Here is a 20,128-nt window from a genome sequence, read left to right on the forward strand (position 1 = left end):
ACTAAACAAGAGAAACCCTTGCTACAGATGATTTAACTACAAATAAATCACCTATTTCATAGGTGCCATGAGACATTGGCCAGATGGAAATTATTTTGGTAAAAATATTGTCTTAAGAGTCAAAAAACCATGTTTCAGATCCAAACTTTATCATTAATTAACTGTGAGACTTGAACCAGGTTCCTTCTTTCTTCCTTTCCTCATCTTTAACATGAGAGCTTTGACTATACCATCACTCATATCCCCTTCAGCTCTGATATGCTATTCTTGGACCAATTCGGAGTGAAATTTCAGAAGTTCCTATAGGATTGTTTTCTTTGGTTCTAGCCAGCCTCAAGTTTCTTTACCTAAATAGAAAAGATAAGAGCAGTATCACTCAGGGAATTTCACCACTGGGTGTTTAATTTCAAAACACATGAAGTCTGGCTCCTAAGAATTCTATCTGAGGCAGAAAATTCAAAAGATGTTAGTTATACAAAAGAAGAAAGACATGCCTACATCCAAAGCTTATTTGGTGGAAGCAAGCAGGTGAAAAGTGAGGATATCAAGAGGTGAGTCAGTAAAAAGTGGCAAGAGCTCTGGGTTTTCAGAAATCCAAATAATATTTCTATTCTTTACTTACTAAAATCTTCTGGTTCTTAATAGGCCCAGCCCAAACCCTTTGCCTCCTGGAAAACTTGCCTGACTTCTATAATGGTATTGTATCCATTACTCTAGCTCTCCGAGATCCTTGCCTTCTCTGAAATCTTACAGTACTAGATATGACATTCTTGGGTCCTTACTACATTCATGTTGCCTTATATTTGGGGCAATTGCATTATATATATTTGCATTATATATATTATTGCAGTATATATATGTCTTATCCGCTTAATTGGATTTTAAAGAGTTGCTGGGACACGGCATCCTTTCCTTTGCCATCAGGCCTCTGCCACTCTGCCCTTTATTCTTACCTCCTCAGTTAAATTTGATCCACTGCTCTACCCTTATGAGTTATTCAATATATGTTTGCTGAATGAAGCTAAGACTGTGTGAGGAAAGAGAGCATCAAGATAAACTCCAGACACACTCAGGCAAGTAGAAAAAATATTTCTCTAAACAAACAAGCATAATATTATCCATATCATCTGCCAGACCCCAAAACACAGAATCAAAAGAAAATGCCAGTGCAATATATTTCTGTCTGTTGTCAATATGTCTGGTCTAAAACACATTTAAATTAGTTTACTCTTTGGTTGTGCTCAGTGGCTCATGCTTGTAAGCCCAGGACTTTGGGAGGCTAAGGTGGTGGATCACTTGAGGTCAGGAGATCAACACCAGCCTAGTCAACATGGTAAAAAACCATCTCTACTAAAAATACAAAAATTAGCCAGATGGGATGGTATATGCCTGTAACCCTAAGCTACTAAGATGGCTGAGGCGTAAGAATTGCTTGAACCCAGGAGGCAGAGGTTGCAGTGAGACAAGATTGGACCATTGCACTCCAGCCTGGGTGACAGAGCAAGAATTTGTCTCTAAAAACAAAATAAAAACAAAACAAAACGGAAACACCAAAACCTTTTTTTCTCTTATATTTTTCTCCAGTTGCTCAAGGCGATTCTCACTAAAGCTAGCTTATGACAAAATTGTTATTTTGCTTTTAGCAGTTCAGTTTTCCTATCCTTGGATCTTTTGAATTTTCCTTTATATTCTATTCTCAACATGTACTCCTACTTTTACAGTTCTAAACTCATTCACACCAAGGTTTTCAAATAAGTATATTTCTAGGAGAATGAGAATTTTTAAATCAGGACTTCAGGAAGAAAGAAATTCTTGCCCCTGCAGGACTTGTGTTTCAGGCATAGTGGAGGTGATATTTTGAGGTGAAGAGCCCTCAGGTATTCCCGGTAACATGCCACACAGGTATGTCTTGGCACGAGGCTGAACCTGCAATAACATATTTTTTTCTTCCATGGCCTATGTGAAAAGTCCCTTTACTTTGATCTAGAAGTATTACCCAAGTCATGGGTATTACCTCCAGCTGCTTCCTGTTCATCTATCTTTGGGAGAGTGGGGGAGGGGGACATCAGGTGCCTAATACAGTGTGGCACTGGTCTCAAGGGTCTATAACTCTGGGGCTCCTTGGAACACAATCTTCAAGAGCCTGTGGCAGTGGGGTCTGGGCTACAGAAAACCAACTTCTTTTCATCGAATCCTGCCTAACCACTTGAGAGGAAACGGGGGCTTTACCTGCACTTCTTGGTAACAGGGACCCTGAGGGCAATGGGAAATGGGTAGACCGGAAGTGGAAAGTGGATTATAGCTCCAAATTCCTCTTAAGGAGTGAGGTATTTAATTCAATGTCAGAATTTTAGAGGTTTCTGTATTCAATAATGCCCTAGGCAAAGATCATGCTCACCTTGGCCTCTCCTACTGGGAGCTTTCTAGGGAACATTCTTGAGAATGTTCACTTTGGTAACTGAACACAAGTGAGAGGCTATAAGAAAGGATCACCCTAAGGTTGTAGTGGTCCACTATCTATGGAAGCAACTCTAGGGATCCCAGCTTCAGCGAAGGACTCCATAGACAAATAGGCTTTGTGTTATCATGAACTTAAAGCTAAATGCAACCACAGAAGGCAATGCACTGTGGCCCTAGAAATAGAAAGGAGAATTTATTTTCCTAAGTGTGAAGCTTTGCAGGCTCTACGTACAGCCTGTAGTGTAGCCCTGCATCATTAACAGGGGTGGGCGGGGGGTGGAGAGAATGAAAGCAAAAGAGCACGCTGGCTGCCCCCTGGATAACGGAAAGGTTCAGTGTAAATAGAGAGTGGCTTGCATAATTCACTCTGACATCTTACTACTATGTTTTTCAACATGATAGTGGTTAGATATTCCTGATAATTTTTTTTTCACTTACTTTCATAATTTTCCTTTTGACTTTCTTTTATTTTGTATTATTTTTACTTTTATTTATTCTCTTCCTTCCCTCCATCTCTCCTGCCTCCCTTCCTTTCCTTTAATTTCCTTACCTTTGTTTTCTTTCATTTCCTTTCTTTCCTCCCTTTCCTTTCCTCTCCTTTCCTCTCTTTTCCTTTCCTTTCCTCTCTTCTTTTTCTTTCTCCTTTTCTTCCTCCTTCTTTTTTTGTTCTTTTGCTAGTGAAGGAGAATTGGATTGGTCATTTTCAGAACAGGGAGCCTAAATTGATGCACAGATCAGCAGCATCCTTGTTGAAGTGGTCGTCACATGAATTCTTTGGAGATCTCTGAAGAAAACAGAAAGAAACTGAAATGGTAAGTTCTAATTATTTATGCATCATTAGCTCTCATCTGCGTTTTTCCCTTAATATCTAGAACTGGACTCTTCATGCAAGATCTGTACAACTTGTCAAGTCTAAGGGCATTTATGGATATAATGAACTTGAACCATCCTTAAATGTTATTTTTTTTTGGTATTTACACAAACAAAAATAATTGTGTGGTGGGCTCCCGGAGGAGGGAGGCAACTTTAAACTTGGGAAAATATAAGTTTGACATGGAGGGATTTTTAGTGATGTGATTAGCTCAATTGATATTGAATAAAACATTCCTGTGCACATTTGCAATTTAACCTGTTTTGTATTAAGTAGAGTTGCTTACATGAAGATGCAGGATAATTTTTATCTACTTGTTGCTATTACTATTTGGGAGTGCTATTTTTATCTTCTGCATAATTAAACTGGTTAACTTTGTGTCCTTTTCAAAATGAGCTACTATTTAAAAAATGAGAGCAATAATATTTCAGAACCTTAGCTAACATATATGCATGTTCCTATAAGCTTATTTAAGTAACTTATTTTCACTGTAAAAGTTAATTGTTGTAATTAATGATAGATAAAAACATTATGTTTTCAAACACATTTAAGAAAACTTGTTTATAATGAGAGAAAGGGATAATAAGAAACATAACAGGCGAAGTTGGTCTGTTTTTCATAGATAAGCTCTATCTACGATAGTAAGTAATCGGCACATTAAAAAAATCAACAATGGTTAAATTGATTTTGAATTTAATTTGCATTTCTTGATACTCAAAATTGATTTATCTGGACAAAATGTAAGTGCAATTATTTCCTTGTTTGCCTGTTGTTTCTTTTCTGTGCTCCAAGAGAAAATGTTTAGGATGATGCCTTTTGGCTTTAAACCATATAATGACACTATCAATCATGTGTAACTGCTAGGAACTGCATTCAGAGACTAAAAGAAACAAAGTCATGAATTCCTGCTTGAGAGAGAGGTGGAAATGAGGAGGGATGTGGTACAACATGATCCAATATTAAATCTCAAATAACTTTCCTGCTCCTTCCTCTACTGTCAACAGTAATGTATATGGACTTTATTTTATACTGCTCTAAATTTTCCATAAAAGAAAAAGTTATAATTTTATTCAATAAGGAGAACTATATGCTTTAGAGAGCTTTGGGTCATTCAGCAAGGAGTATTTTATTTTTCTTTTAGCTTCTGTACATACCAGGTATAAAAACAAAAAAACATTGAACTTACAGAGAGGATTAAAGTTCTTCCACCCAGGGCAAGATTATACTAGTCACACTGGCAAACATTTGGATATGCCAAGAAGTTTGTATCCAAGGAGGATATACTTTTAGTTACAGATCATGTGCTTTGCACTTGTGAATACATGTACTGCTCTGCTTTGCTATATATTTGTAATAATATTTTTATGTGACAGGAACCACCTAGTGTATCTATTTTGTTGGGGCCAGTTTATTATGATGCTGAATAATGTAAAGATTAATAAACTCATAGTGGGTAATAAATTGCTCCTAATATCTCACTGAATTTCACCTGAAGAGCCTGAGGAATGAATGCACTTCATGATTCCCCTTTGTGCTAGGTAACTGAAATGAAGAGGACAAAAAAGCATACCTTCTGCATTCCACTCATAGACACTTTTGGCACCAAACAGCTACACAGAACCAGAAAGGGAAGTAAACTCTTTTTCCTTATATCTACCCAATCCTGATAAAAGGGTGGTACAGAAGGTCCCCCTTCCACTGCCCATGACATTGATCCCCCTAAAGTCTTCTTTCTATGCTATAGGTCTCAAGAATCAGTCTCTAGATCCCAAGTCTGAGAATAAGAAATTATCAGAAACAGATTCAACTCTTGTGACTTCAGAGCAATGGCAAACATCTGAGATTTTTATACTTTGGGAAATAAAGTAGATTCGTAGCATACATTGTGCAGTTGGAAAAATTGAGACTCAAAGAGGTGAAGTGACTGGGTCAAGTACCTCTGTGTGTGACAGAGACAAAGGTAGAATCCAGGCTTTTTCATACCTCGTCCAATGCTCTGTTCATTTCTCCTTGCTGACTATCAAGGTTTGTGGTTTAAAAGACATGCGTTATTCATTGAGAAACATTAAAAGATTTCATGTTGAGAGCATTCAAGAATCAATACCAGGGCACACTTCAGGCTTCTCCTAAGGGCCCTAATATTGTAATAGGCCTTGAGTTTCTGGGCTTTACCACTGTTTCCTTCCAAGAATAGGAAAAAGTTTTTCCTACTGTGCTCATAAAAAAAAAAAAAAAAAAAAAAAAAAAAAAAAAAAAAAAAAAAAAAAAAAAACCCAAAATACAAATTGATACTACATGCTGTAATACAAGATTAACACAGACCAGGACATATATTGGATGTTTATGTGCTGTATTGAATATCAGAGCAACATTATGGCCAATTAATTAGACAAGAGAGAGTATTTAGAAGGTCCTGATGTCTAGAAGATTCCAGATTTGAGAAAGGAGTCAAGATTTTAGGGTTTCTGTCTGACATGAACAGGCATATGCGGTTATCAACTAAGGTTAGAGTGTGAGGAAGATAAATACGTACAGTAAGTGGTAGTATGTGAATCCTGAAAATGATACAGTAATTAGTGGATTGACTATTACTGTTTGTCATATAACTAAGTGCTATCTGATACTTGAAAATTAAAGTGGGTTCTTCTGGTATAGTCTTTGGAAGGTAAACAAAGAGTATGCTCCAGAGGCATCACTTTTCTTTGCAGCAACAATTGCATTAGCAGCAGCTAGGGTACAAGATGCAGACAGAGTTCCTAACAAATAATCAGATATGCAAGATATTAGCCCAAATCAAGTCTGTATAGACTCTGGAAACTTGGTTATGTGTCAAGAAGTTCACTAAATTTAGTTATCTAGTGAGGAAACTACAATTTGAACCATTACCAGGATCAGTTATGTGGGTCATGCAGAAGCATGACTTGTGCCCACTGTGGGAGGCAGGGCTGCCAATTCAGATTCAGTTGCATCTTGGATAGCATAATTTTATGTCACTGGAAACCTAAAATAACTGCAAATATCTGTCACCAAGTTAACAAACCCATCAACTCCTTTCCTACTTCCTGACATATATTTGCTTCTTCAAAAAGCTTTTGCAAAATGTCACACTACTTAGGGAAAAAAATAAGGTCTTCTCTACATTCTTAGAAACACATGAAAGGCTTTAACATTGTTATTATTATTTAGCTAAATGTTTTCTCAGCTTTACTTGGCAAATCAGATTCAAGTATTTCTTATAAGCTAATCATATGTTACCAGATATTTCTTATACATTGATGACATTTTTTTGAGACAGGGTCTCACCCTGTTACCTAGACTGAAATGCAGTGGCACGAGTATAGCTTACTGCAGACTTGATCTCTTCGGGCTCAGATGACTCTCCTACCTCAGCCTCCCAAGGGACTGGGACTGTAGCCACATACCACCACACAAGGCTAATTTTTGTACTTTTTTGTGGAGACAGGGTTTCTCCATGTTGCCCAGGCTCATCTGGAACTCCTGGCCTTATGCAATCTTCTGAACTTGGCCCCTCAAAGTGCTGGGACTACAGGCATGAGACCCTGAACTTGACCCCAATGACATATTTCTGTATGATAAAATGATTCCTACAATATAAGCATAGGATAACAGTGATGAAATAATTTACTGTTCAAAGTATTTAATCTTTTTTAGGTAATACTGTTGACTTATAAGTTACTTATTTAAAACTAAAAGTGTGTTACTTTTGGTATCTACTCCATTTGAAGTGTCAGACCAAATGGTGTGCTGAAAAATGAATAACATGTAGAATATAGATTGATTTATTATTTCTCAGATATGTTTTCACAATTAAATACTATCAGCAAAGTATTTTATGAGAAGAAAAACCCTACAGAGTCTATTTTTTAAAATACATTTTATTTTAATCTATAGTTTCCTGGCCCCTAGTAATTTTGATACAGAAAGACTTACTCATTTAATTTTCTAAAGACATATTTCTATAACTTGTTCCCCCACATCCTTATGGCAATAGCGTTCTGCTTCTGTATTCTTTGGTCCAGTTTTGATTGGGATCTGTTTTTATTTTTACCTTTTTTTCCCTTTATTTTTTTTTACCTTCTACTTATAAATGTACCTGTTGATTGCTGTCTCTTCTAAAAAAGTTAGGGTTAAAACTAGGTAGTACTAATGTTGCAATACTTCCTAAAACTAACTCAATTTAACAAAGGAAAGTTCAGTAATTTGGCCTAGCATTAGAACCTCTGAGGAAGAAATACTGACCGTAGAAAAGAGTTTTGTATCCAAAAAAGTCACAGTGCATTTCAAGGAATCTGGTATGGTAATGCCTTTCTCTCCGAAAAGCTATGATTTCTAAAAGCTTATTTGGGTTAAAAAGAAAATTCTACCTAGCTGAAGCAGACTATGAATAAAACAGACTAGACTGTAAAGTGGCTGGTCTAAATAATCCATTTGGATTATTTAGGGAAGGCAGATTTGGGGCCCAAGTTATTCTGAGTAAGTGATCGTATACTGGATTTAGGGATACCCAGTTTGGCTCTGACATCTTGCTGAAAGGCTCTTTTGACCATGGAGAATAGATTAAACCTCTCTCAGTTTTATTGGCATGAAATTTGGTTAAGCAAACATTCTGAGTACATTTTGCAATTTGCGGAGAGAAAAGGGCTGCTTTTCAGAATAGAGACTGTAACCTGGATTATATTTGATGTATAATTATTTGTTAATGACTGCTTTAGTTCTACATTACAGTTTTAAGAATTTTACATTATGAAATATTATCTTTGTGTCTGTTTGTGTCTCTTCCAGGGGAAAAATTACTCAGAAAATTTAAAACTAGCTGACCTCTGGGAGTAATTACATTTGAAAATCTCTGTGACATAGTCCAATAGAGAAAAAATATTAAAGTTGATCACCCCAGGTTATAAGTTATTCCTTGACTGGGACTTGGGCCAAATATGAATGACCAGAGTAAAGCAACAGGCTAAATCAATATCTGAAGAATATGGGCATGATGGTTAATCATGCTGGCCCCTCCTTAAATGCTATGGAACCTCTGCATGTGGGCTACTTGAATACAATACATCCAGATGCAGTCTTCCACCCATAATTTTCATTTAGTGATGCACCTGAATACTCATTGGAAAAATTTTGGACACACAATAGAAATGAAAATTGATAGTAAATCGCCCTAATATATTCCCCTCTAAAGACTGTATGATATTGCTTTGAAAATTTTAAATTTAACCTATTTAACATTTGCATGCATTAACCCACTTGTCATATTGAGTAAAATAATGAAATACTTCTAAGAAGTGGTGATCAGGTCTTTACATTTTTCTGCAAAATTTCAGCACATTAGTTGAAAAGAGAATTGATTTGGCTTCATATGTAAAAATTTGTTTTCAAAATAAAGATTTAATTTCATATAACCTTTTCTTGGGTGACAAATGATTTTTAGGTTGTAATAATTTATTTTAGAATGAAAATTAGGTTTGGATTGTGCAGTCTCACTCATAAGCATACTGATTTTATTTTCTTCCTGGGTAATACTGAGCCTTTGGCTTTGTTCTATTCCCACATCACTGGGAGTTCAGTCTAGTTTCTTTGTCAAAGGAAAAATAATAGTTTTCTAATATGATTTTGGATTTTGGACTTACTTTTAGTTCTCAGAGCCTTCTCACAGCTGCATACATGAGTTGCAAAGCAGGTCCAAAGTCGTACCATGAACTAAGGGTCAACATCAGATTCAGACCATCTTGATATGTTAATTATCTCCCTGTGGAGCTTATATTCCATTCTAAATCAAGTATATTTGTAATATTAACTCTAGAAAAAGCTATAAAACATCTAAGCACCTACTCAGAATCTAAGATTTAGCAAGTTTTCCAGCTTCTCTACACTGGCTCTTTTATTTTTAGTTTTCTTTTTTGTTTTGTTTTGTTTTTTGTTTTTTGTTTTTAAGAATTTTATTTATTCTACCATTCACCAGCCATATGACCTTGATTAACTTTCTTCAGTTTCAACTTTTACATTTGTAAAAGAGTTAAGTCACGTATTTTTCAAATTGTATTATATTTTTTTCTGTTTCATGCTTTTCTGAACTTCTTTTTTTATTGCATTTTAGGTTTTGGGGTACATGTGAAGAACATGCAAGATTGTTGCATAGGTACACACATGGCAGTGTGGTTTGCTGCCTTCCGTCCCCTCACCTGTATCTGTCATTTCTCCCCATGCTATCTCTTCCCACCTCCCCACCCTCCCATCCCTCCCCCATTTCCCCACAACGGACCCCAGTGTGTAGTGCTCCCCTCCCTGTGTCCATGTGTTCTCATTGTTCAACACCCGCCTATGAGTGAGAACATGTGGTGTTTGATTTTCTGCTCTGGTGTCAGTTTGCTGAGAATGATGGTTTCCAGGTTCATCCATGTCCCTACAAAGGACACAAAGTCATCTTTTTTGATGGCTGCATAATATTCCATGGTGCACATATACCACATTTTCCCTATCCAGTCTATCATCGTTGGGCATTTGGGTTGGTTCCAGGTCTTTGCTATTGTAAACAGTGCTGCAATGAACATTCGTGTGCATGTGTCCTTATAGTAGAATGATTTATAATCCTTTGGATATATACCCAGTAATGGGATTGCTGGGTCCAATGGGATTTCTATTTTTAGGTCATTGAGGAATCGCCACACTGTCTTCCCCAATGGTTGAACTAATTTACACTCTCACCAACAGTGTAAAAGTTTTCCTATTTCTCCACATCCTCTCCAGCATCTGTTGTCTCCAGATTTTTTAATGATCGCCATTCTAACTGGTGTGAGATGGTATCTCAATGTAGTTTTGATTTGCATTTCTCTAATGATCAGTGATGATGAGCATTTTTTCATATGTTTGTTGGCCTCCAAAGCCTCTGTCCTCTTACAGCTTATTTGCTTGAGGAGAATAAGGTAGCACATATTAAATCTGATTATACGAAAGAGATTCAGGAAGAAGGTATGTTACTTCAAGGAACTTTTTGCCTTGAACAGAGTCACCGTCCATCTACACTTAAGCTGACATAACGCAAAAAGAAAATCATATTCTAACTTTTGCTTTCTTATACATAATCTAATCTATGCCATGCTAAGGTTTAAGAGCACAGATATAAGGCTCTGTTAGAGATTAGAAGAAAACGTGTGGTTTTAGATGTAAGTTAAAATCAACAAAAGGAAAGGGCTCAGAAAGTTGTACACAGAGGCTCTCCTAAACAGGTCTGGAGCATAGATTAATTTATGTGTTAACTTTTTTGCTGGCTTCCTAGTGCACTCTATATTGGCTATAAGGCATTAGAATTTGGGGGAAACATGGGATCCTTCATGCGCAAAATCAAGTTTACACATCGACCATCAGAAAAGAGGATAGAGCAATTTTTGTATTTGCGAGTAAGCTTTTTCCTTATGATCAAGGACTTGGAGTTATAGCATGTCCGTTCTTGGTTCAGAGAATACTCTATGGCTACATTACAGAGAGAATTAACTGGAATCTAATCACATACTTAAGTTTAGGAGCTCAGTGTGGTAACCATCTGAGCCAGTCAGTTATCAAATCTTGAGTTAAAAGAACAAAAACACAATAACAAAGTCTTAGGCCAGTCTGTCTGCTGATAATGCTACATGTAATTATTTTCCCACCACATTCTCCTGCTCTGTACAGACTCACCTCCTCTGTCTGTGCTCCCTATCCAAGAGGAAATAGAGGAAGAATCTTGGGACATCAATTCCTAAACTCTGTTCTAAATTATGCTTTCAGCAGGCACCAATCTCACAAGCTTGAAGTCATGCTACTTTGGGGCTGACTAGACATATAAACCTGAACAAGATACTAAGCTCTTTCATTTTTCAGTATCTCTATCTCTGAAAATGGTATAGTTGAGGATACTTCTCTCATAGGGGTATGGATTACCATGCAGATATTGAACAGGTACTTTGTATTTCTTTGCCAGAGCTCCTCTGTACAATTGGCAAAATACCTTGTGCTACTGGATTGAAATCACACTGGGAACACTGAGTTGCATGTGCTTTTCACCTGACAAATTTCCCTTGGCGTATGTCAGCATTATGCTTGGTTAAGCTTGCAGCTTGAAGTGCTTATGAGGAGCAAAATAGTTCTAAGGCTTGCAGCTGAATAAATGAGAAAGAGGGGCATAACTTTTATGGATCAGTGAATCACTGTTTTTAGAAATGCCGTATGGTGTAGTCCAAACACTTTAAGATCTGTTGTAGGTTTCTATCCTAAATATATAGCAGCCTTCTATAGAGCTTAGGATTTGACCTGCCCAATTTAATAATAGATTTTACACATCTCTCTCTTTTTTTTTTTCTCTTGTTTCACTTCTACCAGGTTTTCCAGGGAAGGGGCCATGTCTCATTTCTTTTAATCTTCTGTGATATCTAGCATGATGATGTGATTTACACCAAGGTATTGCATGTCTCATCACTTCATTCTTTTGTCCTAGTTTAATAGTTCAGCAAACTGGAGAAGCAGGAAATGGGCCAAAGAGGAAAAATAACATTTCTCTCATTTTAGTCACTTTCTTCCAGTCTTGGATGCCAGCAGAAATGAATGAACAATGTAAAAAGAATATCTGTGTTTCTGTCTGGGGTAAAGTAGAGTTGGAGAGAGATATGGGGAACAGACAGGAATAGGTTGTGGCTTTTTCTGCATATAGTTAAGAGTATGGGTTTCTACACCACTGTTAAAAAAAAAAAGGGACAACTTGTTTCTGGTGATTTGCACACTGGTGTTTGATGTAAAAAATTGACAGTTCTTAACAACATAAATCTTACATTTAGATGGTCTGACCACATGATGGAAAGAGAAATAGCTACACACATAATATACAATGTATAGAAGGGAGGAAGTGTAATGTGAAGAAATGAAGAAAAGCCGTTTAAACTAATACTTAGGTTCTAGTTCTGATTGTGCCATTAACTTGTTATATGACTCAGGATGAGTCTTATTTACTGTCTTTGGGCCTCAGTTACCTTGTTTGTAAAAAGCAAAACATTCAAAAGAGATTAATACAAAATTAGCAAAGGTTTAATCAAGATTAATAAAGTCTAATTTTTATTGAAAATGCTGAATCAGGTCTTCCAGAAAATGGTAAATTATTATAAGGCTCATTAATCATTATCTACATCACCATTGAACTTATCAATGTATATGGCATGCTAACCAAGGTGCTCAGTAAGTATCTGCTGATTGAACTTGTTGAGTTACTCCATACATTGGCTGTTGAGAGGGCTCCAGTGTATGACATGAGGGATTCAGGCTGACTATAACCTCTCCCCTACTCGTCTTTCATGCTACTGTGCTCCTGGTCTAGATCTGCAATAGTCCACATGTTTTTATCTAAGAAAGGCTGCTAGGAAAATCCTGCACACTCCCTGTGAAGGTCCTGGATACTATCTTCTAGTTCTCGCTCATTAATGCATTAGCTTAAATCCACTTATCACATGTCAATAGTTTTAAGCATGAAAGTAGAAACATGGCTATACGGGATATTTTGATTGGGAGTAGTTTGTGAGAGGAACAAATCTGTGCTAACTAGAAAAGTCTGCTTAAGACTATGGGTCTTGGTTTGGTTATGGGGCCCAGGCAATTAAAGTTGTGGTATGAGGATTCAGTCAGGCCTGAAGGATAATATGCTGGGGAGGAAGAACACAGGGTTTCTTCATATCTCCTCCAATATTTATCAAGAATTGGGCCTATCTGCCTAATTAAACTTTCTACTAGACTTGTCAGTGCTAAAAGTAACCTTAGAGATAATCTAGTCACTTCCTCATTCCACAGATGAAATACCAAGGTTAAGTGATAGAAGGGACATTCCCAAGGTCACACCATTAGTTAGTGATAAGGCTAAGACTAGAAAGTCAGTGTCATATATCTCTGATTAGTGCTGTTTTTTCCATACACTGTGTTTCTCTCAGCCTAAATGACCTGTCTTGGGAGTTGAAAAAGCTTGCAAGTAAAGCAGAATAGTTTTAAAGTATATGTCTATTCTGGAAAAAAAAGCTGAAGTGACTCTTTAAGCCAAAATCCATTCTTTGATATCTTAACTAACTTCTGTCCATAAAGAGTGATAAATTAAATGATTAAAAATTTAAAAGTGCCTAAAAATATTCACTATTTCAATAGAATCTGCTTCTAGTCACCTAAATTTGGCTAGTGTTTATGATTAATCTATAACTCTGCTCAGTCACTAAACTCTGTCCCTGCAGACTATTACTCTAGTTTGTCTTCACATATCTGACACACTAAAGTGGTACTTGGGCTGTTCTGGTTCTGTCTTCACAAACAACATGCCAGCAAGAAATATAACTGTCACTTTGTAACTTACTGCCTAGGTTTTCTCTCCTAGCCCCCATGACAAACTGCTTTGAATTCTTGGGCTTCTGGACATGCCTTTTGGTTACTCTTCTACTTGGTCTGTTTCTCCCACTGTGTTAGCCTCTCTCAAAGACAAAAATAATTTTAAAAGAATATTACTGTGCATTTAATCCTGGTCATTATTTTTTCCTCATCAGGTATTTTTGAAAGGATTTATTACGGAGTTTTAATGTGTCTAGTACCGGCCCCCTGAGGCCATTTATCCAGCCCCCCGCCGCACTTCAGGAAGGGGCACCTCTTTCATTGGTGGTCACTGAGAGGAGCACAGTATGCGGCGGCCCTCCAACGGTCTGAGGGACAGTGAACTGGCCCCTTGTGTAAAAAGTTTGGGGATGCCTATGCTAGAGGAAACAAGAAAAAGATAAATAGTATTTACTGAGCACTTGTTATGAGCCAATCCCTGTCTTATTGGTTTTTACTTATGATATCTCATGTAATCTTAACCATGTTCCCTAGGAGTAGGCATTATTATTTTATTCATTTTACATGAGGAAGAAATAAAAAGAGAGAGAGAAGCAAAACAAGTAGTTCAAGATTACTCAACTGAAGCTGGCATTAGAACACAAGTCTCTTTCAAATGATCCCCCCAAAAGCTATCATTCTAGATAAAAAACATTGTGTTAAGAGGATTAGCTTGAAGCAAATTTGTGTAGGTGGAAGATATTGCATTGGTTGCCTTCCCTCTAAGTTTCCTGCCTTCTCCTTCCCTTTGTGGAATCCTTTGCAAACACTTATGATCTGACATCTCAGGCAATCCTACCATGTTACCCACCTAAGGCTGTCCCCCTCCATGTTCCTTTAATTCATTCTGCCAAGTAAAAAATGTATTCTTTGTATTTCATTTCTTGCCCTCCCTCTGTATGTATTTAATAATCAATGAAACAGTTGTGATCATGACAACTATTTAGAAAAGATACTAACTGAAAAAAGACGGTTTTTACCCTTCAACTGTATTGTGAGTTTAACTAGAGGCTGTGGGATTTTTCTACCATAGTTAATCATAGTTAAGGGCTCCTTGTGACCAGAGAACGACACATAAACCTTTCCACCGACATTCCTATCTTCTCTCACTCTTTCCAAAAGGTGCCATGTCAAAAAGAGTTGTCAGATGGTAAAGGGATTCGGATTCTCACTCACTCTACTTTGCTACCACTAATGGCTAAGTGTAACTGTCTATACTCTCCTTATCCTGTGGTAATTGGTTTTGGGATCTCAGTATCCACTTCTTGAAATTTTCCAGCCCTCTCTAAGCATCTTCTCCATGCTGCACCTGACCACTGCTTTTCTATGTTTTTTGTTTGTTTGTTTGTTTTATTGCATTTTAGGTTTTGGGGTACATGTGAAGAACATGCAAGATTGCTGCATAGGTACACACATGGCAGTGTGGTTTGCTGCCTTCCGTCCCCTCACCTGTATCTGTCATTTCTCCCCATGCTATCTCTTCCCACCTCCCCACCCCCCATCCCTCCCCCATTTCCCCCCGACGGACCCCAGTGTGTAGTGCTCCCCTCCCTGTGTCCATGTGTTCTCATTGTTCAACACCCACCTGTGAGTGAGAATATGCGGTGTTTGATTTTCTGCTCTTGTGTCAGTTTGCTGAGAATGATGGTTTCCAGGTTCATCCATGTCCCTACAAAGGACGTGAACTCATTTTTTTTTATGGCTGCGTAATATTCCATGGTGTATATGTACCACATTTTCCCTATCCAGTCTATCATCGTTGGGCATTTGGGTTGGTTCCAGGTCTTTGCTATTGTAAACAGTGCTGCAGTGAACATTCGTGTGCACGTGTCCTTATAGTAGAATGATTTATAATCCTTTGGATATATACCCAGTAATGGGATTACTTTTCTATGTTTTTTAAGGCATGAATGAATTAATCAAGCCAGATTCTCCACTGCTTCCTCTGGAGACCCTATTGCTCTGATTAAGAAGTTTCCACAGCACTGAAGAAAACAGCAGGTAGTCAAATATGGTCTTGACTTCTATTTGGGCCTCTTTCCTAAAATCAATACTGTTTAATCCTGTGGGTCCTGGACAGATAATGAGAGCCTTTGCTAGCCACTTGTTGCACATTTGCTGGTCTGCTTGATAAATTACCAAGCAATAGCCTGATTCTAGCAATCAAGATACACAATATTACAGAACATGAAAAGCTGCACTTTCTGAAGTATTTGATAAAATGTAACATTGTTTTCAATAGTGCTCTGCTGAGTCCTTTTTGCCTGAGACAAAGAAAAAAATCAGTCATGCTGATCTTGTCTTTATTTACTATCTTGACATTTTGTTTACTGTGAATATTTCATTTCAGTTTAAAAAATACGGCCGGGCGCGGTGGCTCAAGCCTGTAATCCCAGCACTTTGGGAGGCCGAGGCGGGTGGATCACGAGGTCGAGAGATCGAGACCAACCTGGTCAACATGGTGAAACCCCGTCTCTACTAAAAATACAAAAAATTAGCTGGGCATGGTGGTGCGTGCCTATAATCCCAGCTACTCAGGAGGCTGAGGCAGGAGAATTGCCTGAACCCAGGAGGCGGAGGTTGCGGTGAGCCGAGATCGCGCCATTGCACTCCAGCCTGGGTAACAAGAGCAAAACTCCGTCTCAAAAAAAAAAAAAAAAAATACTGCATTGAAATATTATTTCTCTTCATTACTGAGCTGTTTTTCAACTCCTTAAATTTTGTCCAAGGAAAGCGCTTCACTCATCTAACTCTAGCCCTGGCTCTGATTTTTATGGGCTGTTTGACCTACATTTTAGGCTTCAAAAGGGGATGTGGGAAACTAGGGTACTCAACCTTTATTTCCATTTTGAAAGTAAGTTTATGTACAGATTAAATAAATGCTTTCAATGTTAAACTTTTATACAATATAATCTCACCCAGCACACACTGACTACATGCATACAATAGGGTAATACATGTATATGCTGAGAAAGGAGATGCTGTTTGTGGCAAAGAAAACATTACAGTAGGTGTAGGTGAATCACTTGAATTTTTGGCAAATTTCTATTCATTTATTGGTAAGAATCAGGTTAGGGGCCGATTTAAAAGATGCAGATTTCAGAGCAGAGAATGTTTATTCTGTTTGCTTTTTGGTTCTTTTTCTGGATGCCTTTTCTTAGAAGAAATGTGTTGCCCAAGCACAAATCTTGATATCTAATCATTGTTAGGGAACATGTCTAGTGCTTAAGCCTAGTTTGAAAAATCATGAACAAAATACACAGTTCACTTAAACACTGGGGGAAAAACGCCCCAACCATTGTAGCATTATGTTGTGCTTCTGACCAGGAGGTCAGAGTTCTAACAACTAATACAACTCCTGTAGTGCACATATCCCCTTCATTTTTAACCCAAGTATTTAATATCAGTTTGATGCAAAAATAATAGTGGTTTTTGTAATTAATATAAGTAATGGCAAAACCCACAATTACTTTTGCAACAAACTAATATATGGGTTTATGGTTATCCGGAAGCCAAATTAAAGCCACCCCATATTTTTTCTTTTTTTATTATAAGTTTTAGGCCACCCCATTCTTTCTTTCTAGTGAGACTTTCTCGTAAAAGGTAAATGAACCTCTGTTCAAGACCACTTGAGCCTTTCCCCCTGATGTGATCAGGATGAGTACAGTTGAAATCTCAGTGAGACAGGGATAAAGAATTAGGCACCCGTCTGAGGTATATTGTTTGTGACATTCATATTTTAGTGATTCATGTTAAGTAGGGTAGCCTACACAGACAGTGGCATAGTTCTATTGTCAATAGTTAATGAATACAAAAGCAAAAACACTTTAAAAGAATGAATAAGGCCTACTATTTTATAGCACAACAGAGTTATTATGGTCAATAACTTAATTGTACATTATAAAATAATGTAAAAACTGCAACTGGATTGTTTGTAACTTGAAGGATAAATGCTCTATGGGATGTAAACTCCATTCTCCATGATGTGCTTATTTCACATTGCATGCCTGTAACAAAATATCTCATGCGTCCCACAAATTTGTATGCCTACTATATGCCCACGAAAAATTAAAACGATTAAAAAGAGAAAAAAGTAATCATCTATTGTCTAAAATGAAGTATTATATCTCTGTTGGAGATATTAACAGGCGAAATTGCTGGCTCATCTTTGCAATCCTGTTATGATGCAAGATTCAAATTCACTGGGGGGGAAATTCAAGTGCATTTAATTTATTAATAGACATGAAAATCCATAATCAAGGTATGATTTCTAGTGACAGAGAGAGAGTAAAAGAGAGACCCAACCACTACTACTACCAAGAAACAAAAAATACCAAAATAGCAAAACTTTTATTCATAGATGCATCAAGATATCCATGAAATTTTATTGCATTATTTTTTTCCTAGATACGTTAGCATTCAGTCTTTGTCCACAACATTTGTGTATGCATACAGTTATCTCCACTGCATAAAATGTTAAGAATTTGTTTATTTTATTTTATATATTTATATAGTACATACTGTAGATCTTTATACATATTAGCTTTTTAAATATTCATAGAGGTAGGTACTATTATCATTTCACTTAACAGATGAGGCAACTGAGGCACAGAAATGTTTAAATAACTTGCCCAAAGCCTCACAGCCAAGAAATGGCAGAGACAGTGTTTGAATCCAGTAAGAATGGCTCCAGAGTCCCTGCTCTTCTTGCTTACTATAAATGATGCCTTATTATTTATCAAATATTTGGATATTATGTAATATTATATATCCATACATATGAATAAATGTATATGGCGTGGAGAACAAAGACCATTTAAACCCCAGAAGTAAAACGACAAAATCTAAAATTCCCTTTAAAAGTTATGTGGCTTAACATGCTTATTTTAGAGAAGAAATGGGGACCCGGAGAAATTAAGCAATTCTCTCAGGGTCACACAGGCATTCAATTGCAGAGGCAGAACAAGAATTCAAGACTTCTCACTCTGTCTATGACTAATTTAAGTAAAGATTACAACTTATATTTTCAAATAAATATCATCATTTTGAAGGTGAACTCACAAGGCTATATGCTTATCTTAATGACGCTGTGTTTCACCACATATTCTCATACAATTTGAAACTGTCATTGGAATTGGTTTGAGCTGATCAAGAAAAATGAGTCTTTAAACAGTGTGACCATACCATGCTTGTGAGTAAAAATGACATTTTTCTAGTTAATCTTTAACTTCACTGTTCAGACTGGCTATGAATGGCTTTTGATTGTTTCCAATAATTTACGTACCCATAAAAAAACAAAGATTTGTTACTAGTAAAATTATTCTAAAGAACATGATGCATGTTCTGAATGTAATTCTAAAAAAGAATTCCAAAAATTGAAATATGCATGTAGCCCTTCAAAGTGACAACTTAGGAGAGACAAATTCATTTGGATTTTTGCTTTTTGATAAATTTATTATTTTAAAAAGAAACTATCACTATGGGGAATCTCATGTCTTGAAGGGTTCAACTCACTGATGAAGTATAGAAAATACTATGTGCACGTGGTGTGTAGGATGTGTTTCTTGGGTAACTTTTCTCAGATTTAGAGGCTCCAAATGAAGATTACTACTCATCCTTTCAGGCAAAAGAGATTTCATGAAGACGTATACCTTGGTGTGATATATAGAATATGATGACAGTGTACCTACAGAGGTTTTGAGAGTTAAATAATTCAGGTAAATAGAACAAGAAAATAGGCAAAACACAAGTTAAATCAGAATAATATTATAGAGAAGGTCAGACAAACTCAGTAGAAGCCTAAATAGAAGGCCAAGGAGAGAGAAGGGAGGAATTAAATAATACTTCAGTGTTGAAACATGGCACTATTTGTGGCATCAGTGATTTTCCCAATATTAGGAAGGGCAGGTAAATAGAAGTGTCTCAGTTTTAGATAAATTTCCACCTAAGATTGCTAGCTATTTGTTTTAACCTTCCTTGCTACCATCTGGAAAAGCTTGTCTAAATGACAGGTAAATAGATAGTTAAGTAGACTAGAGGCCTATCACAGAACAAATAGATAGTTAAGTAGACTAGAGGCCTATCACAGAACAAATGATGAAATTACATAACCACCTGATGGTCATCTTAAAATAAAAATAACCAGACTTTGCATATTTTTAATTAAACTGTCACTGACACAGTCACTGACACAAACAACTGGCTTTCCAAACTATCAGAGTTATGTTCTAATCTCTTTGCACCTGATATATACTCATGTTGGTAGATACAGTGAAGGGGCATCTGAACTCAAGCTGTTAGCCATGGCTTAGAGGTAAACATCATTACCCTAACACTTGTTTAAATTTTACAAAGGAAACAGGCAAAAAATACATTGAACTTGATTTAAATCTATCTCAAGAAGTGGCT

The 20,128-nt window shown here is 36.8% G+C and overlaps 1 protein-coding gene across 1 annotated transcript in view; it reads left to right on the forward strand.

Annotated features, from left to right (window-relative positions):
• Nucleotides 1–2,674: 2,674 nt before the first annotated feature.
• GPR174 (G protein-coupled receptor 174) overlaps nt 2,675–20,128 on the forward strand; it is a 33,155-nt gene continuing 15,701 nt past the window's right edge. Inside the window, exons 1-2 of the mRNA XM_039475521.2 lie at nt 2,675–3,272; nt 15,625–15,721. The gene's annotated coding sequence lies outside the window, so the exon portion shown is untranslated. The remainder of the gene's footprint in view (nt 3,273–15,624; nt 15,722–20,128) is intronic.

The sequence above is a fragment of the Saimiri boliviensis genome, chromosome X (assembly GCF_048565385.1).
Source record: "Saimiri boliviensis isolate mSaiBol1 chromosome X, mSaiBol1.pri, whole genome shotgun sequence".
NCBI lineage: Eukaryota > Metazoa > Chordata > Mammalia > Primates > Cebidae > Saimiri > Saimiri boliviensis.